Source organism: Grammomys surdaster, unplaced genomic scaffold (genome assembly GCF_004785775.1).
Source record: "Grammomys surdaster isolate TR1022 unplaced genomic scaffold, NIH_TR_1.0 193, whole genome shotgun sequence".
NCBI lineage: Eukaryota > Metazoa > Chordata > Mammalia > Rodentia > Muridae > Grammomys > Grammomys surdaster.
The window spans coordinates 11896867-11906670 of NW_021604638.1; the positions used below are offsets into that span (position 1 = coordinate 11896867).

The following is a 9804-nucleotide window of genomic DNA, read 5'->3' on the forward strand; positions in this document are numbered from 1 at the left end:
ATACAACAAAACTCGCTATGTGAAAATGTACAGTTCAGTGGTACCTAGCATAGTCACAAAGTTGACAGCTACCACTACTACTGTCAAGTTTTGTTTTTATCAGCCCACCCCAAAGAAGTCCTGTGTCCATCAGCAGTCACTTCTCATGCATCCCTGGCAGTCAGCAATTTGCTTTCTGCCTCTATGAATTTGCCTATTCTGAATGATTTATATGAGTTGACTTGTAGGTGGCCTTCTGAGACTGGCTTTTTTGCTTTGTGTAAGGCTCTAGGTTTTCAAGGACATGAGTGTTGTAGTATCTATTAGAAGCCCATTCCTTCTGTGGATAAGGGCACTGTATGGCTGGTTACGCTACACTTTGTTAGTCAGTTCATTAGTTGTGTTAACGGACTTTGGATTGTCTTTATTTGGGGGCTACTACGGACAATGAACATTCATGTGCAAGTTTTATGTGGACATGTTTTTCTCAGGTTTAGAGCTAGGAGCAGAATTGCCAGGTCGTATGATGACTGTGTTTTACTTCCAGGTCATATGATGACTGTGCTTTATTTCTGCAGAGACTTGGGGCTGTTTTCTAAAATGTCTGTACCATCTCAGATCCCAACTCCAAAACCTCTTCTATTGTTTGTGTTGGCCAATTTCAGATGCTGACAATTTATTTGAGCTTCAAACCCAATTTCATGCCAAGACTCAAAGGAGAACTCAGGTTGAATTATTGGATTGCATTTAGCTTTTCCAGAAGAGGCCCTGTAAAGTTTATGCTGTTATACCTAAATTACTCTGCTGTTAAACCCAGAATGTCATAGCGTCTTGGATTTGAGTTCCCAAGTAAGAGCTGTGATCCACCAGAACAGCAGTTTAGAGTTGTCTTTTCCAGAATCCTCTTAGATGGAGACCCCTCAGATAAGTATTTGAGCTTGTCATTTCTCTGTATGTTGATGACAGGAAACATCAGTCGGATGTAGAGAGAGTGAGGAAGAGAAGGAAGAACATGTTATCGTGAAGCTCACTACTGCGGCTACCCAGAGCTTGATTGTTTAAGAATTGGAGACCCAGTGTAGAACATGCTTTGGAGTTGCCTCAACTTACAGACAATTAATGTCAACTGAGGTAATTAATATCACCAGTTCTACTGGGTGAGGGTTGATTCTTGCGGACATAAATTTCTAGGACTCCTGGGTTTCCCTGTACATTATGGAACCTTGAACTCATATTGCAGGAGGAGAGTGTTTGCCCTAACAACCTTTACTGTATGGAAGTGAGAGCTGAAGGGTCATTGTTGAGTAACTATAGCATCACGGGACCCACTCAAAGTGAAGTTCATGTACAATCCACCTGTGACCATCACTGCTCATAAAAAAATGTTTTAAGTGGAATGTCCCTAAAGCACGTCTGTGTGTCTGTGTTGACTTAAAGCAATGAAAACCAAGACAAATAAATGTTTTTTCTTCAACTCCTCCTTGAGGCAGACATATACAGACCTTCCCAAACATGGGAAATAGCATCTATTTCTTCATCTATATGCTATTTCTTTTTCCCCCAAAAGATTGAAATTTGAGGCATTTCTTCATAGAACACAAGAATGGAGAAATCGAAAGGCACTTGCTGAAGAAATCAAGAACTGAGAGGCAGGATTAGAAATAGGAATTGGAATCTGCCTGGAGACAACTTAGAGCCATAATCAAGGGCTAGGAACTAATAACTATGCCAGTTCCCCACAGACCCAACTGCTGGGGCCCCAGAACCCTGAGAACATGTTTATCTTTAGACTCAGCAGAGGATCAGCAGTTGCTACCACTGCTGGAGACCAGCATCACCCTGGGCATCACATAAAAAGCATCCCTCTGGGACCCAGCCCTAGAAGCTGTGGGACAGGGAAGTCAAAGTGTTTTATCTAATACCCCAGGTGACTGGATTATATCTGGGGACCTCTGAGAGGAGACAGTGCTACAGTAGATAAAGCTCCAGCTGTTTCTGGAAACAGGACAAGGGCGACCTACTGGGCTTTTCCACATAGTCTGTTAGGCTTCTGTGGCTCATCCTTCACTGCTTGGCTCAACCTTTTATGTTCTGGCTGAGGTGTGTCTATGGGGGTTCAAGTTTTGTTCTTGGAAACCTCTGAGAGCTGGAAGGTCTTCTCTTCAAGTCACCACCTCAAACAAGCAAGGGAACAATTGATCACACACGCAGTTTGATCAGTTGAAGGGATACAAGGGGAATTCCTTTCATTTGGATTTTTCTGATAAAAGGAAAGATTCTTCCCTTGCTGAAGTAATCAGGAATTAAGAGACAGGATTAGAAATGGGAATCAGAATCTTGTTCTTCCCACTTCGTCAGACTTTCCTTAGCCTGTGTTAAGAACTGTGTTTGAATTCCTCCTCGTATTGCCTCAAGTTCATGTGGTGAAGTTCTTAGAATGGGACCTTATTCGGAGACAGAACCCGGGCAGAAGTTCGTTAAAGTGAGGTATTTGGGGCAGGCTGTCATCCAACACGATAGTGTCCAAATGAAGAGGGAAAATCTGGAGGCAGACACACATAAGGAGATTGCCATGCAGACAGCGTCATGGAGAGATCACTACTGGGAGTGATGGTGGCCTTCTACAAGCCACATGGAGGGACTAAGGAAGATCCTTCACATTCCTCAGAAGAAACTAGTCCTCCTCACTGATCGCCACCTTCCAGCTACCACAGCTGTGAGTTGCTGACTTCTATAATTTTAGGTAGCCAGTCTGTGGTACTTTGGTATAGCAGTCTGGCAAACGGTTCCAGCTAGTTTTCTTCACAGTGGACCCACTTTGAGTTTCTTTAAGTCCTACTGGGTGCTGGAGGAGGGAAGATGGGGAGCTGGCGAGATGACTCAATAGCTAAGGCACTTGCTTCGGAAGCATGAGGACTAGAGTTTAGATTTCCAGAACCCATGTAAAGGCCAAGTTGGCTTGGTGGCTAGCAGCGAGCTCATGTGCCCGCAACTTTGCTAGACTACTCTCCTGCTGGTGCCAGGTCTCAGAATCTGAAATGTCCCCCATGGGTTCCTACTGGTGTGTCTGTTCCCCAGCCTTATAAGTCATGGCACCTTTAGGAGGTAGAGTCTGCTTGATGGAAGTAGACCGCTGGGAAGGGCTTTTGAAGATTCTGCTGCTTCCAGTTGTGGCCCGCGCTCTGTCCCGTGCTTTGCTAAGCTGTCCTGCCTCCTGCCCCACTGCCACGGTGGGCTGTATATCTCATGAGCCAGAACAAGCCTTTCCTTCCTCAGGTTGTTTCTGTCATATATTTTGGTCACAGTGAGTCCAGGAACTATTAGGCTCTGTCTTTGCTATTGTACGGTTTTCTGACTCATGAACCTCATTTGTAACGAATACTTGGTTCAATGACTCATTGAATGTCTCCCCAGAGTGAAAACTTCACCAAGCCAGATTTTTATACATTTTCTCTTTTAAAAAAACTTTTTAAAAAAATCATTTATGTACATATGTGTGTGAGTACTCAGAGTCCAAAAGAAGGTATCAGGTCCCTTGGAACTGAGGTTATGGGTGTTTGTGAGCCACCCAGCATGGGTGCTGGAATCTGAACTCAAGTCTTCATGAGAGAACAGCAAGCCCTCTTAACTTCTGAGCCCTCTCTCTAGCCCCTATGATGTTTCCGCATCTGTTTCTTCCCAACTTCTGAAACAAGAGCTGGCAGAGTGTAGATGCAATAAATACTTGAATGAAAAAGCGAGCACAAACCCCATTTCTGCAGTATAGGTGTCCCATTCATCCCTGCCACCCTAGCACCAAGAGCAGGACCTGGATCATGGCCAATTTTTGTTAGGGCTGTGCAAAGGAAGGTATGGGAGGAGAGGGACCCTGTAGACAGGACCGAATTTCATCTGGCAGAAGCCTCCCGGGCGTATTGCCTGTCCCTTGAGAGATCTTGGTTCCACGATGTGATGCGGGTCCTCTGTTAACAGACCAGTGGGACAGCCTGGTGCCCTCATGTTAAGGGTAAACCCAGAGAGCCACTGGGGAGGAGGGTGGGGTCAAAGATGTAGGGAGGAAGAACGAGGGCTTGGGGAAATAGATGGTGGTGAGACTCTTGGTTTCCTAGGTGCTGCTGGCTTGAGGGTGGCATGAGGAGTCCAAGGAGAGGCTGCAGAGATCTCAGTCAAGGTTTGTACGCACAGTGTGAGTTCCTCAAGCCATATCTTACCTGTTGGGTTTCTGCATTGTTGACCAGAGCCATTCCTTGTGTTGGTTTCACGGTTCCCAGGGGCTGAGGCTGAAATACCAAATGCCTGTGTAAGGTACCTGGTACCTGCTAGTAAATTCTTTACTTCTCTAAGTGTTCCCTTATTTCCTGTCGACCTGGAACATGGCCCCGAGACTCTCTAGCAGGCAGGCTGTCTGTCCAGAGAGCCCAGTGTCCCCAACACTGCCTGCTGATGCACAGGTCTTTTCTCCATTGCTCCTGTCCTGGCTTCTTGTATTTCAGGACACATGATCTATCGTCAGGCTGTTTGGGCTTGATGTACATAGCCATAAAATGTACATTTAGGAGGGAATAGGGGGTATACACCTCACCCTCTCAGAGCCTTCTTTTGGGAAACCTTTATAAACACAGCCCCATCTCCAGATTGATGCAGGAGACGAGGAGCTGTCTGCTGACTGATGCTGGTGAGGCAGCCCTGCAGACTGCTTTGGGATCCTGGAATATCTGTCTGCTTTCCTAGATGTCTCCATATCCTCCCTCTCTCTTCTCTGCCGCAGGGCTTAAATTGGTAACTCTTCAACCACAACACAAATAAGATAAAATATGAAGGAAAGTGTAAACGAGGAAATGGAGAGATTTACTCTATCAAAATGCTCAGTGTGGCGTAGCAGAGTGGCCGTCGGGTAATCTATTGGAATCCCCTTGGGCTTTGTTGGTGCTCATTATGGCTTGAGTTATTGACTGTCCCCCCAAGTGCATGCATTTGAACATTTGATCCCCAGCCGGTGGTGCTGTTTTGGGAAATTGTGGAGCCTCTGAGATCTGTGACCTAGGCACTGGACTAGCCTTTGAAGCGCGTTGTCCAGCTCTCCTTCTGGTCACATTCTCTTTGCTTCTTGATCTATTAAGATGTGAACAATTGGTGCCACAGGGTCCAGCTTCAGCTGACCACTGTCCCTGCCATGTGGATCTTCCTTTGTTGACTCCCAGGCTGGGGTCACAGGTTCCTGCCCCCAAAGCTGGTTCAGTTTCTCTGGGTGGTTTTGCCTCCTCTCAATACATTTGGGATAATAATTCATAGTAATTATCAATATTTACTGAGCATAAACTATGTTCCTGACACTGTTGTAATCATTTCTACTCTGCATGTAGCCTCAGGGATCGGCTAGAAGGGGACAAGGGGGAAGGACTTGGGCTGAGGTCATACCCATGTAGCCTCTGTCACCATCTATGCTAAAGGTAAATGGGTACGGCTACTTCAAGGTTGTCTTAGTTTGGGTTTCAATGCCTTGAAGAGACACCATGACCAGGGTAATTTCTATAAAGGATAATGTTTAAATTGGTGTTGGCTTACAGTTTCAGAGGTTCAGCCTATTATCAGCATGATAGCAAGCCTGGCAACATCCAGGCAGACATGGTGCTGGAGAAGGAGCTGAGAGTTCTACATCTTCATTCAAAGGCAGCCAGGAGGAGACTCTCTTCCACAGACAGCTAGGAGACTCTGATTCCACACTGGACAGAGCTTGAGCATAGGAGCTCAAAGCCCACCCCCATGGTGACACATTTCCTCCGATAAGGCCACATGTCCTTATAGTAGCACTTCCCTCGGGCCAAGCATCAAGCTACCGTACCATGTTCCTGCCCATATTCACTTCACCCATGTCTATGTAAGTGAGCCCAATAAACTCACTGGTTCTGCAGAGTGAACTTTGCTGCTGGAATCCTACCTCAGTTTGTGTTTAGGAAGAAGGATAGACATTGTTTGCTTCTCTGCAGGGAAGGAAGGAGTTTTAACAAATAGGAGAAAGGCAAGAAATGAAAGAGAAAGCTTATTAGAGTATGTGATGCAGAGAGATGAGACAGGTGGGGGGTGGGGGGAAGAAAATGGTGGTATTTGAATGCCCGGCTTGGGGCTCGGTCTCTTCTTGGGTGTGGTGAAGGTTGCTGGGTGGTCTAGGCAGGGAGTGTTAGAAGGATGATGGTTCTGCTGATGAGAGGCTGAGGGATGTGACAAGGCTGGGGACCGGGGTGTCAGGAAGTAGGAAAGGGGGAAGGAGACAAAGACTTTAAGTGGTGGGTGGGAGGGGCTGGAGGAGCTGCTGGATCGGGGCGATGAGTACACCTAAGGGTTGTTGGAATGGAAAATGGGTGTGTGGAAATGAAGCCAAAGGAGGATGCCCCACTGAAACACCATCTTAGATGTGGGGACTGGGCCAGGTGAACAAGGAGGGGAGAGCTGAGGGGGTGTCTTGGACAGAAGGGGGACCCAGCCTGCAGGTTTGGGCTCAGGCATAAAGACTATGATGATCTGGCCACAGTGAGATTCTATCACAGCACTCCCCACCCTCAACCTCTGAAGCATCAGCTACCAAAGCAGAAGGCAGATGGCTGAGCACTGGACCCTAGGCTATCCTGGTTCCTCTCCACTTTCACAACCTTAAGACTCTTAGGAGAAACTAGCATTGAGCATGCAAACTTACTGTTAAATTGTTGACGACATGAGAAAGCAAAGAACCTTATTGGCCAATATGAACAACTGCTCACTGCATGGTCAACATCCGTTCAGTGGTCCTGCATTGTTTTCAACTTCCATGGCTCCATTCCTTATGTGATAATAAGCACCACATGGGTTGTGTTTATTTCAGACCTTTCCAAGTTATAATAATTGGTTATTATAGTAATGATTAGTTTCTTGGCCATTAAGCTGGACCTCAGCAGGAATGTGTTAACATGCTTATTTATATCTCATTGGCACGTGCTTTCTCTTGTAAGTAAGGTCTACAGTTCCCCAAAGTATCAGTGTGGAAACTTGAATTGACCCATCTATTTCTCACCCTGTCTTTGTGAAGGTCAGCCCTGAGGCAGGTTGCCTCTTGGTTACTCCCAGCTCATGGTTCTTTTGTCATTTGAATTTTAGAGGACCTGGACCACAGAGTTAAAGTGTTGGGACTGATCTGTGAGAGAAGATGGGATAGTGAGGAAGGCCTTCCAGGCTGAGGGGTTCCACGTGACCTGATCCATGTGGGGAGCTCTACTCTGTATCTGACTTGGGATGGAAGTTGATAACTTTCAGAGCAGGAATTCTAAACATAGAGATTGTGCAGGTGTGGCTCAATTGAGAGAAAAAAATTCTTGTTAGCCTTTGGAGGCTGGAGAGGAGGAGATGCAAGGAGGCAGGAATCTGATTGTAGGCAGCATCCACTTTGATGGACATGAAGTTTTCTTTTAGGGTGAGAAAATGTTTAAGAAATCGACAAAAATGAGGGCTAGTGATGTGGTTCAGTGGTTAGCTAAGAGGTGGTTCAAGTGTCTTCTTGCTCTCGTAGAAGACTCGAGTGTGAGTCTCAGCATCCATGGTGGGCAGCTCACAGCCCTCTGCAACTCCAGTTCTAGGAAGTTCTGCAGCCTCTGACCTCCAAAAGCACCTGCATTGATGTGCACACATCCACACACAGACACATACACACATCCATGTGAGTATAAATAAGTAAAAGTAAACCTTATTTGAAATGAAAATAAGGCTGATGAAAGAAGAGACCAACAAAAACAAAGAGGAGTGGAAAGTGCCCCAGAGACCTAGGCCTGTGTACGCTAATCAAAAAGCCTAAAGGACAGCAAAGCCAAAAGGTACTAGGCAATGGAGACAGATGACACACACTAAATGCCACTCGACTCTTCTAAAATGGTCAAACGTACCTGGCAGGAGAGACACCACAACCATGAACGTGGTTCTCTTACCTCCCGAGTGTGGGATCTCTGAGTGTGCTGACTCCTGGGATTTCCCCAAATTTGGAAACTTGACCTCATAATCTCTGGTAGTGGGACTACATTCATGATTTCTCTTATATGTATTGTTTTAATTTTTGTTTATTTTATATATATATATATGTCATTAATTCTATTTATATATAATTAAATATATTTAAATGGTGGAATTTGTTCTGTAAATTTTGCTTTAGTAAAAAAAATATGTAGAATATTAGATGTTATTAATTATTTAGTATTAATTGGTGGCAACACAAGGGGACACTAAGCTCAGTAGGGCCTAAGTGTAGAGCTTCATGAGACTGATCAGGAATTTGATCTCAGAGCCAGCAAGCCTCTGAGAAACTCAGACTGGTGTGACATAAGGCAGAAGGATGAGATCCCTGCAAGTTGACAGTGTGTTTCTGGTGAATATTGGTGGCTTGGTCCTTGATTTCTGAAGCCTCAGAGGTCTTGAGGGAGGCTTCAGAGATTTTCAGTCCCAACTAGACAGAGACCATTTCCTACTGGCCACTGGATGGCGAGGGGTCTTATCCAAGGTCATGAGCACACTAGCTTGGTTCTCTGGACTCCCACTAGACCGCTGGCCCCATCCGTGTTTCTTCTCCTGCCCTCTTTTCAGGTCCTGCCACAGTCCAGTCATCCTGAGTCTCGTCCCCTCTGCTCTTGCAACTCCCACTGTGCAGGGGTCTCTATATGGCGTGCCTGCCAGCATGTTTTCAAGCAATAGCGCAAGTTCACGGACTCATACTCGGCCAGCCCCAGTATGTATTAATTATCTGCACCTGTTCACAAATGCAGAGGCGAGCTGGTTGGGGGAAGGCATTGTTATTTCTAATTTTAAAGCTCCATAAGAGACTGTGATACCCCTAAAGTTTGAGTCAGTATTGAAGACTCTGCCCTCTGGGCCCACCTAGCAGTCTTCCAGTTGCACCAGCCTGAACCAATGCTAATGGTGACACCATGTGGGGGTCTCCTGGATGAGACTGCTTAGCCTCTAGCATGTGGTCTGTTACCAAAAGTATCAGAAGGGTCCAGGCTGTGCCATATGCTCCCACTGCCAGGATATACTGAGTATATACACCAGGCCAAATCCTTCCAGTGCCCTGGGCACAGCATTGGGAGCAGTTAGCCTTGGGGAGATCCTCTGTTTTTGAACAGCTTCAGTCACACAGCCTGCCTCCCAGGCCACCGATGGGCAGTGTCTCTCTGGTGGCTCCTGTCTGGCTCAGCTGGGGATGTTGCTTTTGGAGCTGCCTTTACCCGGGATGCTGGGACTAGCTGTGTTTGCCTTGTGAGCGGGCCACCTAGTGGAGGTTTGTGGAACCGGATCACAGACCTCCCTTAACTCCAGCCTGCTGTGTGTTATCAGGGAATGCCCTGCGCCTTACCTTGGAACTGTTATCTTCATTTCTCAAGGAGCAGTAAGAGGGTAAGCTGAGAGAGAATAAGACAGAAATGGATAGCTAGGAATACCTGCTGGCTTCCTTGGGCTAGGCAAGATGCCAGCAGATTGTTACCACCATTAATTCTTTGATCTATATTTTATTTTCACTAGCGCGTGTTCATTGTATATGGTATTGGGACACATAAGGACACTTCCATTCAAGTATGCAGTATACTTTTAGCACACACCACATTCATGCCTCACTCCTTCCTGTGAATCCTCTATTCCTCCTTCAAGAAGTAGTTTGCTTCTACTCTTGCATTACCGTTAGGTTTTGCATTAGCTTCATAAGACAGGACAACACTCCTATTCGTGAACACTCCTATTCAAATGGGCTCGTCCATTGGGCCAAGTTTGTAGTTCCCACTCTGCTGAGCAGGAAGTGAAGCTTGGTTTTCTGGC

The 9804-nt window shown here is 46.1% G+C and overlaps 1 non-coding gene across 1 annotated transcript; it reads left to right on the forward strand.

The window, feature by feature from the left end:
* Positions 1–7878: 7878 nt before the first annotated feature.
* Positions 7879–8034, forward strand: LOC114623117. The gene has a single exon (XR_003711718.1). It is a non-coding gene; the product is annotated as a U1 spliceosomal RNA (small nuclear RNA).
* The last annotated feature ends 1770 nt before the right edge of the window (positions 8035–9804 follow it).